At 38.0% G+C, this 16333-nt stretch overlaps 1 non-coding gene across 1 annotated transcript; it reads right to left on the reverse strand.

The window, feature by feature from the left end:
- Nucleotides 1–10917: 10917 nt before the first annotated feature.
- TRNAC-ACA (transfer RNA cysteine (anticodon ACA)) lies at nt 10918–10989 on the reverse strand. The gene has a single exon. It is a non-coding gene; the product is annotated as a tRNA-Cys (tRNA).
- Between the last annotated feature and the right edge of the window lie 5344 nt (nt 10990–16333).

Genomic DNA, 16333 nt, shown 5'->3' on the forward strand with positions numbered 1-16333 from the left:
TCTGGCTTACTTCACTCTGTATAATAGGCTCCTTAAAAAAACTGGAAATAGAACTGTCTTCATCCTTTTTTAAAAAAATAATATTTAGAAATTATATCTGGACACCAGCAGTTGTCATTGATACTATCATGGCTTCTAGGCCTTTGCCACAAAGCAAGGAAATATATATTTTATTAAAACTGAAGATCTCATGTATGTATTAGCTGTCTTCTTCCCTCTAGAATGTAAATTTTATGAAGCCAAGATTCTATAATTAATGCTATTGCTACTGAAACAATGTATAATATTTGGTAGGTGAGGTCACAATAAATATTTTTAAGTGAATTAAGATTAATAGAACCTAAAATGCTATTGAGTTGTCCTAGCATGAATTAAATTCGTGAGACTAAGATAGTACAGAACTTGTATTTTACACAAAAGCTGTTGCAAAATTTCTTCACAAAGCAGTGGAACAATTGATCCCGAGTATTATCTGCCCCACCTTATATGCATTTAAATTTTATAAAAACTATGAATCACTCATATGTTGGTATTCCTCAAGTAATCAGTAAAAAGTATTTGACAAGAACAGTATCTTATTTTTGTATTGAATCCATAGATATTAATTTAGTACTTCATATTTATTATGTACTCTATAAATATGTATTTAATGAATAAAAATAAGTAGAATAATGTGTTATGACTAAATTCAATAGTTCATATGTATCTTTCCTACATGTATTTTCATGTTTAATGCTATATTTTAAACTAATTACCCTATGCTATGAAATATTTTTCTAAGCTATTTTTATTCACAAATCTGCTATGTCTGACATTTATTCTTCCTTTCAGTCTATAACACACTCATATTTTACAATATATACTGATTGCCCTCTAGAGTAAAACCATTATTTTAGATGATGTGGACATAGAAACAAAGAAGATAGAAAAGGTCACTCTTTCCAAGAGACATTTTTGGATAGAAAGAGATAATACATAAACAACACAAAGTATCAGTTACTAATAAATTATTTTTATTTTTTTTATTTTTAAGTTAGATTTATTGAAGTATAAATTTACATACAATAAATTTCATTTTTAAGTGTAATAGTTTGACAAGTTTTGACAGTTGTATGTGTCTGGGTAACCACAACCACTCACAATCAAGGTAAGATATAGAACATTTCCATCACATCAGAGAGTCCCTTCACCCTTCTTTGCAAGCAATACCTTGCCTACATTTCCAGCTCCTGGCAATCACTAATCTAATTTCTGCTCCTAACAACACAGATACATTATAAAATCACTATGATAAGTATAAGAAGCCAAACTCTCCTGGCTTCATATTGTATTATTTCATTTATATGACCTTCTGGAAAAGACAAAAATAATTTTTTTTAAATAGAACAATTTCTAGATAATTGTGTTTTTGTTTTGCTGTATAACAAGCATTCTCTATTAAAATGAAACAGATTTCCCTCCCCCAAGTCTGTCTTTTTTTCTGTCTGTCACTCTGATTTCTGTGCTTTCAAATTATATGCTCTTCTGGGTATATAATATCCTTCCCTCTCTTGTGTTTGCACATGAAATAGCTCAGGTTTTAAAACTAAAAGAGTGAATTTAAATTGATTTCTAACAGATATTAACAGTGTGATCTGTAAATGAGAGCTTTAATCCAACTGTCATAACTAAGATACATCACTAACATTTCTCCACAGATTTGTTAGTTAATAATACTTGACTGTATATAAAGCATTCACCACAATGTCTGATACTTAGTAGGTGCCCTTTAAATACAGGACTTAAAAAAAAAAAAACCTGTACATCCAAAACTCTGCAAATTTTTTTTAAAGCTTTCAGTTCAGTTCAGTTCAGTCACTCAGTGGTGTCTGACTCTTTGCTACCCCATGAATCGAAGCATGCCAGGCCTCCCTGTCCATCACCAACTCCAGGAGTTCACTCAAACTCATGTCCATCGAGTTGGTGATGCCATCCAGCCATCTCCTCTGTTGTCCCCTTCTCCTCATGCCCCCAATCCCTCCCAGCATCACAGTCTTTTCCAATGAGTCAACTCTTCACATGAGGTGGCCAAAGTACTGGAGTTTCAGCCTTAGCATCATTCCTTCCAAAGAAATCCCAGGGCTGATCTCCTTTAGAATGGACTGATTAGATCTCCTTGCAGTCCTGGGGACTCTCAAGAGTCTTCTCCAACACCACAGTTCAAAATCATCAATTCTTTGGCTAGAGCACTTTAAATCCTTTACAGCACTCCTGGTTTGTCCTACCATTTAGGCATTCGCTGTTCTCTTCTGTTGTCACATAGGATTTTTTTTTTTTTTTGGCTGTTGTCCTCCAGTCTGTCTTAAGCCTTTTGAAAACAGAGTGTCTGTTAATATTACCTTCCTTGTCTTCTTAGGGGACTTGGCACAACGCTCAGTAGAGAAGTGACTTTGATATGAGAGAAAGCTGACCCAGGGGTGAGAAAACTGGATTCTCATTCAGGCTCATCTCACCTCTCTGGCCAGTATGTGGGCTCACTATTCATCAAATAAAGATGCTGTTACTTGCCCTCTCTCTAGTGTACAAAGTAGTTGTAAGGACACTATTTATAAAAGTACAAAAGAAACCATATAGCACAACACGTGCTTTCACAGTTGTATAAAAGAATAACACAAATCAAATTCTAACAATCAATAGAATGCGTTAATCTCTTACTAAGTGGCAGATGTCTGTCATGTTATCTACATGGTTTCTGAGAAGCAATCTCGCATATTGAAGAACTAGATTATGCTACCAAATCAACTGGGTTTGAATTCTGGCTCTGCCATTTTCTTGCTTGTAAGACCTTGAACAAGTTGCTTAATTTCTCTGCTCCTCAGCTTGATTTTGTAATCTTTAAAATGGAGTTAATATCGACCAGCCTATATGATCATTATGCATATTAGCACCTAATTGAAATGTAAAAACACTTACCACTATATCCAAGGTCATTAAATAAACTTTGTCATTTAATCCAGATCAGATCAGATCAGATCAGTCGCTCAGTCATGTCCGACTCTTAGCGACCCCATGAATTGCAGCACGCCAGGCTTCCCTGTCCATCACAAACTCCCAGAGATTACTGAGACTCACGTCCATCAAGTCAGTGATGCCATCCAGCCATCTCATCCTCTGTCGTCCCCTTCTCCTCTTGCTCCCAATCCCTCCCAGCATCAGAATCTTTTCCAGTGAGTCAACTCTTCACATGATGTGACCAAAATACTGGAGTTTCAGCTTTAGCATCATTCCTTCCAAAGAAATCCCAGGGCTGATCTCCTTCAGAATGGACTGGCTGGACCTCCTTGCAGTTCAAGGGACTCTCAAGAGTCTTCTCTAACACCACAGTTCAAAAGCATCAATTCTTCAGTGCTCAGCCTTCTTCACAGTCCAACTCTCACATTCATACATGACCACAGGAAAAACCATAACCTTGACTAGACGAACCTTTGTTGGCAAAGTAATGTCTCTGCTTTTGAATATGCATCTAGGTTGGTCATAACTTTCCTCCCAAGGAGTAAGCGTCTTTTAATTTCATGGCTGCAGTCATCATCTGCAGGGATTTTGGAGCCCACAAAAATAAAGTCTGACACTGTTTCCACTGTTTCCCCGTCTATTTCCCATGAAGTGATGGGACCGGATGCCATGATCTTCATTTTCTGAATATTGAGCTTTAAGCCAACTTTTTCATTCTCCACTTTCACTTTCATCAAGAGGCTTTTTAGTTCCTCTTAACTTTCTGCCATAAGAGTAGTGTCATCTGCATATCTGACATTCCTGATATTTCTCCCGGCAATCTTGATTCCAGCTTGTGTTTCTTCCAGTCCAGCTTTTCTCATGATGTACTCTGCATATAAGTTAAATAAACAGGGTGAAAATATACAGCCTTGACATACTCCTTTTCCTATTTGGAACCAGTCTGTTGCTCCATGTCCAGTCTAACTGTTGCTTCCTGACTTGCATATAGATTTCTCAAGAGGCAGATCAGGTGGTCTGGTATTCCCATCTCTTTCAGAATTTTCCACAGTTGATTGTGATCCACACAGTCAAAGGCTTTGGCATAGTCAATCAAGCAGAAATAGATGTTTTTCTGGAACTCTCTTGCTTTTTCCATGATGCAGCAGATGTTGGCAATTTGATCTCTGGTTCCTCTTCCTTTTCTAAAACCAGCTTGAACATCAGGAAGTTCATGGTTCACATATTGCTGAAGCCTGGCTTGGAGAATTTTGAGCATTACTTTACTAGTGTGTGAGATGAGTGCAACTGTGCGGTAGTTTGAGCATTCTTTGGCATTGCCTTTGGGAATCTTTATATTATCAGTATCCCCAGTGTATCGTTAAAGCAACTATATCTAAACCTAGGATGATATAAATTGTGAGGAAAGAGCAGAGGCTTTATCCTTAACTCAAAATTTAGAGAGGCTCATCATGAAGGGAAGGATGGCAGTGTATACTTGGAAATATCTAAGGACATTTCTATTGTCACAATGAAGGGAGAGATATTGGTACCCAGTGGATAAAGTGAAAAATATTCCTAAACATTGTACAATACACAGGGCAGCCCCCTAACAATGAATTATCTAGCTCAAAATGTTGATTGTGTTTCCAGATAAAAACTGAAAAAAAATTAAATTTAAATCTCAGTTAAATAACATATAATCTTTTTTTTTCTGTAAAGAAGTTCCAAATATTTAGAAAAATATGCCCCATGGAATATTTGGGATGTTGTTAACTGTGAGTCATGTATTTTTATTTGTTAAATATTGTTAGCTGGAAAGTATCTTAGTGGTTTTCCACAAAAACTCCATGAATTGGTGGTATATAAGATACCCCTATTTGTTATTAGGAAAATGAGACTAAGAAAGGTTAAAATACTTGTTAATGGACATTTAGTTAGTAGAAAGAATAAAGCTGGAATACAGCAATCTTATAATTCATTTACTAGTGACTTTTTACTACACTCTTACTCTCCTTAATTTATTGGCTCAGAAATTTAGCATTCAGGACATGGGCTATGATTAAAAAAGAAATAAGTTATTAATAAAAGGGAAATGTATTGAATTTGGCTTTGTACTAAAAGTGGAGCCTCTGAATCAACTTGCATGTATAGAGGGAAACTATTAATATAGCAGCCCTTCCTATTCCTCTGGGTATTGAGTAGCAGGTTTTTTATAAAGATTCCATCTTATAAGTTGTTTTCATAGTTGTTTTGATATTTCTATGCTGCTGCTGCTGCTGCTAAGTTGCTTCAGTCATGTCTGACTCTGTGCGACCCCAGAGATGACAGCCCACCAGGATCCCCCATCCCTGGGATTCTCCAGGCAAGAATACTAGAGTGGGTTGCTATTTCCTTCTCCAATGCATGAAAGTGGAAAGTGAAAGTGAAGTCGCTCAGTCGTGTCCGACTCTTAGCGACCCTATGGACTGCAGCCTACCAGGGTCCTCCGTCCATGGGATTTTCCAGGCAAGAGTACTGGAGTGGGGTGCCATTGCCTTCTCCATTTCTATGCTAAATAGAGTGAAAAAGTGAAAGTGTTAGTCCTTCAGTTGTGTCCAGTTCTTAGCAACCCCATGGAATATAATCTACCAGGCTCCTCTGTCCATGGGATTCTCCTGGCTAGAATATTGGAGTAGGTAGCCTTTTCCTTCTCCAGGGGATCTTCCTAACCCAGGAATTGAACCCAGGTCTCCTACACTTCAGATAGATGCTATACCATCTGAGCCACCAGGGAAGCCCCTCTATAATGACTGTGCTAATTTATATTCTCACCAACAGTGCATGAAGTTTCCCTTTCTCCACATGCTGGAAAACTCTGGTCATATCTTATTATATTGATAGTAGCCATTCCAGGAGAAAAAAAGTGATACCGCATTGAAGTTTTAATTTTCATTCTCATGACAATTAGTGTTTTAAAGCACCTTTTCATGCACCTGTGGCCATTTGTATGTCTTCTTTGGAAAAATCATTTAGGTCCTTTAGCTATTTTTTAATCATATTATTTGTGTTTTTGCTGTTTAGATGTATGAGTTCCTCATGTATTTTAGATATTAACCACTTCGATTCATATGGAACCATAAGAAACTCCAAGTAGCAGAAACAACCTTGAGAAAAACCACGCTGTAGAGATTACACCTCTTGATTTCAAACTATATTACAGAGTTCTAGTAGCCCAAACTGTATGGCACTGGCCATAAAAGCAGACATGCTGCTGCTAAGTCGCTTCAGTCGTGTCCGACTCTGTGGGACCCTATGGACAGCAGCCCACCAGGCCCTTCTGTCCACAGGATTCTCTAGGCAAGAATACTAGAGTGGGTTGCCATTTCCTTCTCCAATATGCCTATGCAATACAACTTAGAGTCCAGAAATAAACTCATGTATTTTTTAGTCAAATAATATTTGATAAAAGAGTCAAGAATACTCAATGGGATTAGGATAACATCTTCAATAAAGTGTGGGGAAAATTGAATATTCATGTACAAAAGAATTAAATTGTGCTCCTATCTTACACTACTCATACAAATTAACTCATAACAGATAGACTTAAATGTAAGATCTAAAATTCCTATCAGAAAACATAGGAATAAAATTCCTTGACATGAGTATTTGGAATGATTTTGTGAATATGACACCAAAAGCACGAACAACAAAGGCAAAAATAATTGTATGGTACAATAACAAACTAAAAAACATCTTCATGGGAAGGGAAAGAATTGCAAAAATGGAAAAGCAACCTATGAAATGCTACCTTGTTCTTTCATAAGAAGAAACTCTGAGACATGAGAACAGAGTATCATTTTTAAAATTATATGTTATATGCATACATATGTGTGTACATATATATATATATAGAGAGAGAGAGAGAGAGTCATCCACATGTGCAAAACAGTAGTTATGTGCCAAGATGTGAATATTTCCTGCTTTGACAGGAAGATCCTGATTGCTTTAAGGATTTTTCTTTGATTTTTTTTTTTTTCCCTGGCTTATAAGAAGAGAGCCACATGGGCCTTCCCTAGCAGTCTAGTGGTTAAGACCCTGAGCTTCCAATTCAAGGGGCATTATTGATTCTGATTTTCATGTCTATATACATCAAAGCAATAGTACAGGCGAAGCTCCTTGTGCTCCGTCTGATAACTCACCAAAGCAGAACAAGGAGAATGAGTTGGATAAGTACAGACTTCTTTTGATTTAGCTGGGTTAGAGTTATGGATATGGCCATCCATGAGCTTAGAAAGAATGAAAGGGATCTTGGATACAGTAAACAAACCATTCCTTGGTACTCTAGCCATTAAAGAAGGAATGGAGAAGAAACAATTTCAATTACTGAGGTGATAGAGTGCTATTTCTTAAGATGATTATAAGTCCAAACATTTCTATGTTTCCAACAGATAAGAGACTAATGGAGAAAATATAAGTATTTGTTGACTCAGTATATGAGAACACAATAACTCACTGGTTGAGAAGTTACATGTTGAATCAAGAGAAGACAGAAACAGGGAAAATGGGTAATATTATAACTATAGCTGAGACTCATGTCTTAAGTGATGGTCTTAAGTGACTTTGTGATTTCCAGTGTCCTGCATGCTAGCCAAATTTATTGCCAAATCTGCAAGAGTGATTCCACCCTTGCTTAAAGTTGGGATTTTCTTCAGGCAAGATTCCTCAATTCTCTTTAAGGGGTATCTCAACCTGCCCTTCTATCTTTGTACCCAATATCTGCTTTCTTATTCACTTGCCAGTTAATAAATGACTCATGAGCTCTTAGCTTCTTATCTACTTATCCTCAGGCTCCCTTCACGTGCTTTGGCTTGCTCTCATGTTGGCCTGCTCTTTCTGTTCTCCTCTGTTTTGTCATTGCAAAATCTTTGAGGGTCTCTGTTTTACTTTTAGACCATACCTTACTCTTTGAAGAAGATATTAGAGAATAATAATTCAATCCTTCAGAAATAATGTGGAAGACTATTTTAATCTCCCTAAATAAATTAAAGGCAAAGACCTTTATTTTGGTCCTTGGTGTTCATGAAAGCTCTTGAAATTGAGAGCATTTTCCCCCTCCCCTCCTCTCTGCTTACTTGATTTTGATGTGCTTTTAAGTCACTTATCTAGCAACATGTCCATTCCCACAAAATATACAACTTAAATTTTTCAAAAAATGACAGGACCAACATTCTACCACTTCTGCATAAACAGATTGTAATACTTCTTACTATTGCCAGTCCAGGTTCAATGCACGATGCTGGATGCTTGGGGCTGGTGCACTGGGACGACCCAGAGGGATGGTGTGGGGAGGGAGGAGGGAGGAGGGTTCAGGATGGGGAACACATGTATACTAATTAAATAATTTTCTATTAAAGAAAAAAAAAAAAAGAATCTTAGAAATGTTTCTCATAGTCTTCACTGTGAGATATCCAAATGCTTTTCTTCATAAAAGATACTAAATAGGAATGCTGATAGGGTACCAGTTACAAAATAAGGTACTCAATAAAATGTCTTTCCATATCTTAAAACACTTTGCCCTTTCACTTTCCTGAGGCCAAAGCCCACAACTCTTAACTTAACACAGGTTAATTTTTTCTCAACAAAAACTTTGAGTCACTACTGCCAAACAGTATTTTTCATCGTGGGCATGTGTAATTTTAAAATAAAACTCATATGGATATTACACAGTAAAGGGAAGGGGATAGCAATTAGACATTTTAAAAAGTATTTTCAGATATTGACAAGTATTATGAAGGAACAACAAAAGATAAGCGGATATATTAGGATAGAAAATGACTGAAAGGCTACCCGGACTAGCATTCAAAGTTATAAAAATTATATGAGTAATAAAATTAAGGCTTTTATAGATTTAGGGTAATAAAAACATAAATACAGAGGACAATAAGTACAAAGATCTCAAGGAAACACTATGAAGTGTTTGTGAAACACACACAAAAATTATACATGTTGCTAAGCAAGTATGAAATAAACTCAAAGTTTAGGCAGGGATTTTATCATGTAAGTCTTCAAATAGCATGTTAGAGTCAAATGGATATAATTTTAAGTAGAATGAAAAACTATGGGTGCCAATATAATTGCCTAGAAGACATATTTAATTGTGAACACAGAGAAATCTCTGACACCCTAGGTTTCTCCTTAAAGAAGGAGATGTAAAACTGTTTGATGGATATCTATGATTGTCATTTAAGTTTTATTCTTGAGGACATTTACACTGATAGTTTTGTAGGATCTTTGTTCTCAAAGACATTGAACCAAGAGCAAAAGTACTATGAATGGGCTTAAGAATTGAGGAAAGTGAGTCTTGTACACCTTTTTAAAAATCTTTATGGGTACCATTGCAGCAGTTGAAAATAGTAGGATAAGAAAAGATAGACAGAGGTAAGCTTTCAGGCTATTTCAGTGATTAGTATGAGAGACTATGGGTTATGGGAATGGGAAAGTAGAAGTAGGGAAGGGAGAACTGATAAATAAGATGCATTTTGATGGTAGACTTAATGGAATATGCTGATAAAATGGCTGTTGGAGGAGGATGAAATGAATAGACAATGAGGGAAATACTGAAATCAAAGAAGACCTCTAAGTTTTCAATTGGGCAAATGAGTGAAGAGTAGCATTATTTATTAAGAAGCAGAAACATGAGATAAAATTATCTAGTACTGCTAACAATACACAGACGAACTATACAAAAAGGATCTTCATGACCCAGATAACAACATGGTGTGATCACTCACCAAGAGCCAGACATCTTGGAATGTTAAGTCAAGTGGGCTGTAGGAAATATCACTATGAATAAAGCTAGTGGAGGTGATAGACTTCCAGTTCAGCTATTTGAAATCCTAAAAGATAAGGCTTTTAAAAATGCTACACTCAGTATGCCAGCAAATTTGGAAAACTCAGCAGTGGCCATAGGACTGGAAAAGGTCAGTTTTCATTACAATCCCAAAGAAAGGCAATGTCAAAGAATGCTCAAACTACCACACAATTGCACTCTTCTCACATGCTAGCAAAGAAATGCTCAAAATTCTCTAGGCCAAGCTTCACCAGTACTTGAACCATGAACTTCCATATATTCAAGCTGGATTTAGAAAAGGCAGAGGAACCAGAGGTCAAATTGCCAACATCCACTGGATCATCGAGAAAGCAAGAGAGTTCCAGAAAAACATCTACTTCTGCTTTACTGAATATGAAACAGCCTTTGACTGTGTGGATCACAAAAAACTGTGGAAAATTCTTAAATAGACTGGAGTACCAGACCACCTTACCCATCTATTGAGAAATCTGAATGAAGGTCAAGAAGCAACAGTTAGAACTGGAAATGGAAAACCAGACTGGTTCCAAATTGGGAAAGGAGTGTGTACAAGGTTGTATATTGTCACCCTGCTTATTTAACTTCTATGCATAGTACGTAATGCAAAATGCTGGACTGGATGAAGCACAAACTGGAATCCAGATTGCGGGGAAAAATATCAATAACCTCAAATATGCAGATGACACCACCCTTATGGCAGAAAATGAAGAAGAACTAAAGAGCCGTTTGATGAAAGTGAAAGAGGAGAGTGAAAAAGTTGGCTTAAAACTCAACATTCAGGCAACTAAGATCATGGTATCCAGTCCCATCACTTCATGGCAAATAGATGGGGAGACAATGGAAACAGAGACTTTATTTTTTTTGGGGGGGGGCTCCAAAAATCACTGCAGATGGTGACTGCAGTCATGGAATTAAAAGACACTTGCTCCTTGGAAGAAAAGCTATGACCAACCTGTGTGTGTGTGTGTGTGTGAAGTCGCTCAGTTGTGTCTGACTCTTTGCAACCCCATGGACTGTAGCCCACCAGGCTCCTCCATCCATGGGATTTTCTAGGCAAGAATACTGGAATGGGTTGCCATTTCCTTCTCCAAGAGATATTCCCAACCCAGGGATTGAACCCGGGTCTCCTGCATTGTAGGCAGATGCTTTACCATCTGAGCCACCAGGGAAGCTCATGACCAACCTAAACAGCATATTAAAAAGCAGAGACATTACTTTGCCAGAAAAGGTCCATCTAGTTAAAGCTATAGTTTTCCCAGTAGTCATATATGGATGTGAGAGTTGGACTATAAATAATGCTGAACACTGAGGAATCGATGCTTTTGAACTGTGGTGTTGGAGAAGACTCTTGAGAGTCCCTTGGACTGCAAGGAATTCCAACCAGTCCATTCTGAAGGAGATCAGCCCTGGGATTTCTTTGGAAGGAATGATGCTAAAGCTGAAACTCCAGTACTTTGGCCACCTCATGCAAAGTGTTGACTCATTGGAAAAGACTCTGATGCTGGGAGGAATTGGGGGCTAGAGGAGAAGGGGACGACAGAGGATGAAATGGCTGGATGGCACCCCTGACTCGATGGATGTGAGTCTGAGTGAACTCCGGGAGTTGGTGATGGACAGGGAGGCCTGGCGTACTACGATTCATGGGGTTGCAAAGAGTCAGACATGACTGAGCGACTGATCTGATGTGATTATGTATACAATAGCAGATATTAAAACATGGTTGAGCTACATAAAACTGGACATCAAAACAATTAGAGACATATAATTGGGAACTATTATTTTAGCATCATAGGAATGGATGAAGTCACAATGAAATAAAAAGTCAAAGGGAGCCTATGGCAAAAATTGAGGATTGTTTCAGTAATCCCAAGAATTAAAGACAGTGATGAATTCTAGACTAAAATAACTAATTTTAATCTGCAGAAGCAAAGTCAAGTCAATAATATTTGTTCTTTGTGATTTAATATAAACTACACAAAGGTCCATCTAGTCAAGTGTATGGTTTTTCAGCGGTCATGTATGGATGTAAGAGTTGGACTATGAAGAAAGCTGAGTGCCAAAGAATTGATACTTTTGAACTGTGCTGTTGGAGAAGACATTTGAGAGTCCCTTGGACTGCCAGGAGGTCCAACCAGTCCATTCTAAAGGAGATCAGTCGTGGGTGTTCATTGGAAGTACTGATGGTAAAGCTGAAACTCCAATACTTTGGCCAGCTCATGCAAAGAATTGACTCTTTGGAAAAGTCCCTGATGATGGGAAGGCCTGGGGGCAGGAGGAGAAGGGGACGACAGAGGATGAGATGGCTAGATGGCATCACTGACTTGATGGACATGAGTTTGAGTGAACTCTGGGAGTTGGTGATGGACAGGGAGGCCTGGTGTGCTGCAAATCATGGGGTTGCAAAGAGTCGGACACGACTGAGTGACTGAACTGAAATGAACTAACTGAACGCATGTGTATATGGGCTTCCAAAGTAGCAGAGGGGTGAAGAATCTGCCTGACAATGCAGGAGATAATGAGGGTTCGATCCCTGGGTCAGTAAGATTCCCTAGAGGAGGGTATGACAACCCACTCTGCTATTCTTGCCTGGTGAATCCCATGGACAGAGGAGCCCGGTGGGCTACAGTCCATAGCGTCTCAAGCAGTCAGACACAACTGAAGCGACTTAGCTCTCACAGTCACACACATGTGTACATAAGATCTAATTATGATTCCATTGTTTTCTGAGTCCACATGATATTTGAGTAGCCTAATAATGATAATGCTAACATTAAAATAAAACAATATATGCAGGCACTGCTCTAAACATTTCTAATGTATTAACTCACTGAATGCTCACAAAAATCAATGAGGGAGGTGCTATTTCTGTCCTCCCATTTCAACTAAGGAAACTGAAGAAAAAAGATGTTAAGAAATTAAGCTGACTTGGCTAATAGATGGTAAATGGAATATTCAAGCCTCTTTCCAATGTTCATCTTTATGATTATAAATCTACAATTCTTCTTGAATAAGCAGAGCTATCTATCCAAAGTTGCTTAATGTATAACAGATGTCTATCGGAATGCTGTTAATTCTGACTCAGTATCAGGTATGCCATTAATCTTATTATTTTCTTACTTTACTCTAGGGTTGTTGTTGTTGTTGAGTCACTAAGTGGTATCTGACTCTTTGCCACTTCATGGACTGCAGAACACCAGGCCTCCGTGTCTCTCATATCTCCTGGAGTTTGCCCAAGTTCATGTCCATTGAATCAGTGATGTTATCCAATCATCTCATCCTCTGCCACCCTCTTCTCTTTTGCCTTCAATCTTTTCCAGCATCAAGGTCTCTTCCAATGAGTCAGCTCTTCACATCAGGTGGCCAAAGTAATGGAGTTTCAGCTTCAGCATCAGTCCTTCCAATGAAATTCAGGGTTGATTTCCTTTAGGATTGACTGGTTTGACCTCCTTGCTGTCCAAGGGACTCTCAAGAGTCTCCTCAAGCATCATAATTCAAAACCATCAATTTTTTGGCACTCATCATTCTTTATAATCCAACTCTCACATTCATACACGACTACTAAAAAGACCACAGCTTTGACTACACAGACTTATGCAGAAAAATTATGCATCTATTTATATGACATTATCCTGGTTTGTCATAGCTTTCCTTCCAGAGGAAAGCATCTTTTAATATCATGACTACACAATGTTTTGAAGCCCAATAATAGAATATCTGTTGCTGCTTTCACCTTTTCCCCTTCTATTTGCCATGAAGTGATGGGATCAGATGCCGTGATCTTAGTTTTTTGAATGTTGAGTTTTAAGTCAGCTTTTCTGTTGTCCTCTATCACCTTCATTAAGAGGTTCTTTAGTTCCTCTTTGCTTTCTCCCATTAAAGTGTGTAGGAAACGAGTTGCCAGTCCAGGTTCGATGCATGATGCTGGATGCTTGGGGCTGGTGCACTGGGACGGCCCAGAGGGATGGTATGGGGAGGGAGGAGGGAGGAGGGTTCGGGATGGGGAACACATGTATACCTGTGGCGGATTCATTTTGATATTTGGCAAAACTAATACAATTATGTAAAGTTTGAAAATAAAATAAAATTGGAAGAAAAAAAAAAAAAAGTGGTGTCATCTGCATATCTGAGGATGTTGATATTTCTCCCAGCAATCTTGATTCCAGCCTGTAACTCATCCAGGCTGACATTTCACACAATGTGCTCTGCATATAAGTTGAATAAACTGATTTAAAATATGCAGCCTTGTAGCACTCCTTTCCTAATTTTTAACCAGTCAGTTTTTCCATGTAATATTCAAGCTGTTGCTTCTTGGTCCACATAAAGATTTTTCAGAAGGCAGGTGAGATGATCTGGTAGTCCCACCTCTTTAAGAATCTTCCACAGTTTCTTGTGATCCACACAGTGAAAGGCTTTTGCTTAGTTAATGAAGCAGAAGTAGATGCTTTTCTGGAATTCCCTTGCTTTCTGTATATTCCAACAAATGTTGACAATTTGATCTCTGGTTCCTGTCTTTTCTAAATCCAGCTTATACATCTGCAAGTACTCCTGAAACCTAGCTTTAAAGATTTTGTGCATAATCTTATTAACATGGGAAATGAGAGAAATTATCTGATAGCTTGAACATTCTTTAGCACTGCCCTTTCTTGGAATTGGGATGAAAACTGACCTTTTCCAATCCTGCGGCCACTGCTGAGTCTTCCGAATTTGCTGATATGTTAACTGTAGCAATTTTAACAGCATCATCTTTTAGGATTTGAAATAGTTCAGCTGGAATTCCATCATCTCCACTAGATTTGTTCATAGTAATGCTTCCTAAGATCCACTTGGCTTCACACTCCAGATGTCTTTCTCTAGGTGAGTGACCACATAATCGTGGTTATCTGCCTCATTAAGATGTTTTTTGTATATGTGTGCTCAGTCACTCAGTCATGTCTGACTCTTTGTGACCCCATGGACTATAGCCTGCCAATCTCCTCTCTCCATAGAATTATCCAGGCAAGAATACTGGAGTGGGTTGCCATTTTCTTCTCCAGGGGATCTTCCTGACCCAGGGATCAAACCTGTATTTCTTGTGTCTCCTGCCTTGGCAGGCAGATTCTTTACCAGCAGCACCATCTGGGAAGCTACCTGTTCTTAATTTCTACTGCTTTTGTTAGATCCTTACTACTTCTATCCTTTATCATGTTCATCCTTGCATGAAATGTTCCTTTGATATCTCTAATTTTCTTGAAGAGATAGCTAGTCTAATTCATCTTATTGTTTTCCACTATGTCTTTGCATTGTTCATTTAAGAAGCCCCTCTTAATGTTCCTTTCTATTCTCTGGAGCTCTGAATTCAATTGGGTATATCTTTTCCTTTCTCTCTTGCTTTTCACTTCTCTTCTTCCCTTGGCTGTGAGTAAAGACTCCTCAGACAGCCACATTATCATTTTGCATTTCTTTTTCTTGGAATAGTTTTGGTCACTGTCTCCTGTACAGTGTTATGAATCTCTGTCCATAGTTCTTCAGGCACTCTGTCTACAAGATCTAATCCCTTGAATCTATTCATCACCTCCACTGTATAATCAAAAGGGATTTAAGTCATACCTGAATGGCCTAGTGGTCTTCCCACTTCCTTTAGTTTAAGCCTGAATTTTGCAATAAGGAGCTTATGATCTGTGCTACAATCAGCTACAGGTCTTGTTTTTGCTTATTGTATAGTGTTTCTCCATCTTCAACTGCAAAGAATGTAACCAATCTGATTTTTTTTTTTTTTTAGCAGTTCCTCTGAGTCTTTATATTGGCCATTTGATGATGTCCATGTGAAGAGTCATTTCTAGTGCTGTTATAAAAGTGTGTTTGCTATGACCAGTGCATTCTCTTGGCAGAATTCTGTTAGCCTTTGCCCTGCTTCATTTTGTACTCCAAGGCCAAACTAACCTATTACTCCAGGTACCTCTTAATTTCCTGCCTTTGCATTCCAATCCCCTGTGATTAATAAGACATCTTTTTGTTGTTGTTGTTATTAGTTCTAGGAGGTCTTGTAGGTCTTCATAGAACTAGTCAACTTTAGTTTCTTCAGGATCAGTGGTTGCAACATAGATTTGGATTACTGTGAGGTTGAACAGTTTGCCTTGGAAATAAACTAAGAACATTCTGTTGTTTTTGAGAAAGTACTATATTTTGGTCACTTTTGTTGGTTTTGAGGGCTACTCTATTTCTTTTGTGGGATTCTTGCCTGCAGTAGTAGACATAATTGACATCTGAATTAAATTTCCCCATTCCCATCCATTTTAGTTTACTGATTTCTAAGATGTCAATGTTTACTCGTCATCTCTTGCTTGACCATGTCCAATTTACCTTAATTCATGGACATAACATTCCAGGTTCCTATTCAGTGTTGTTCTTTACAGCATCAGATTTTACTTCCACCACCAGACATGTCTACAACTAAGGGTTGTTTCTACTTTGGCCCAGCCACTTCATTATTTCAGGAGCTATTAGTAATTGCCCTCTGCTTTCCCCACTAGCATA

Source organism: Bos javanicus, chromosome 15 (genome assembly GCF_032452875.1).
Source record: "Bos javanicus breed banteng chromosome 15, ARS-OSU_banteng_1.0, whole genome shotgun sequence".
Lineage (NCBI taxonomy): Eukaryota > Metazoa > Chordata > Mammalia > Artiodactyla > Bovidae > Bos > Bos javanicus.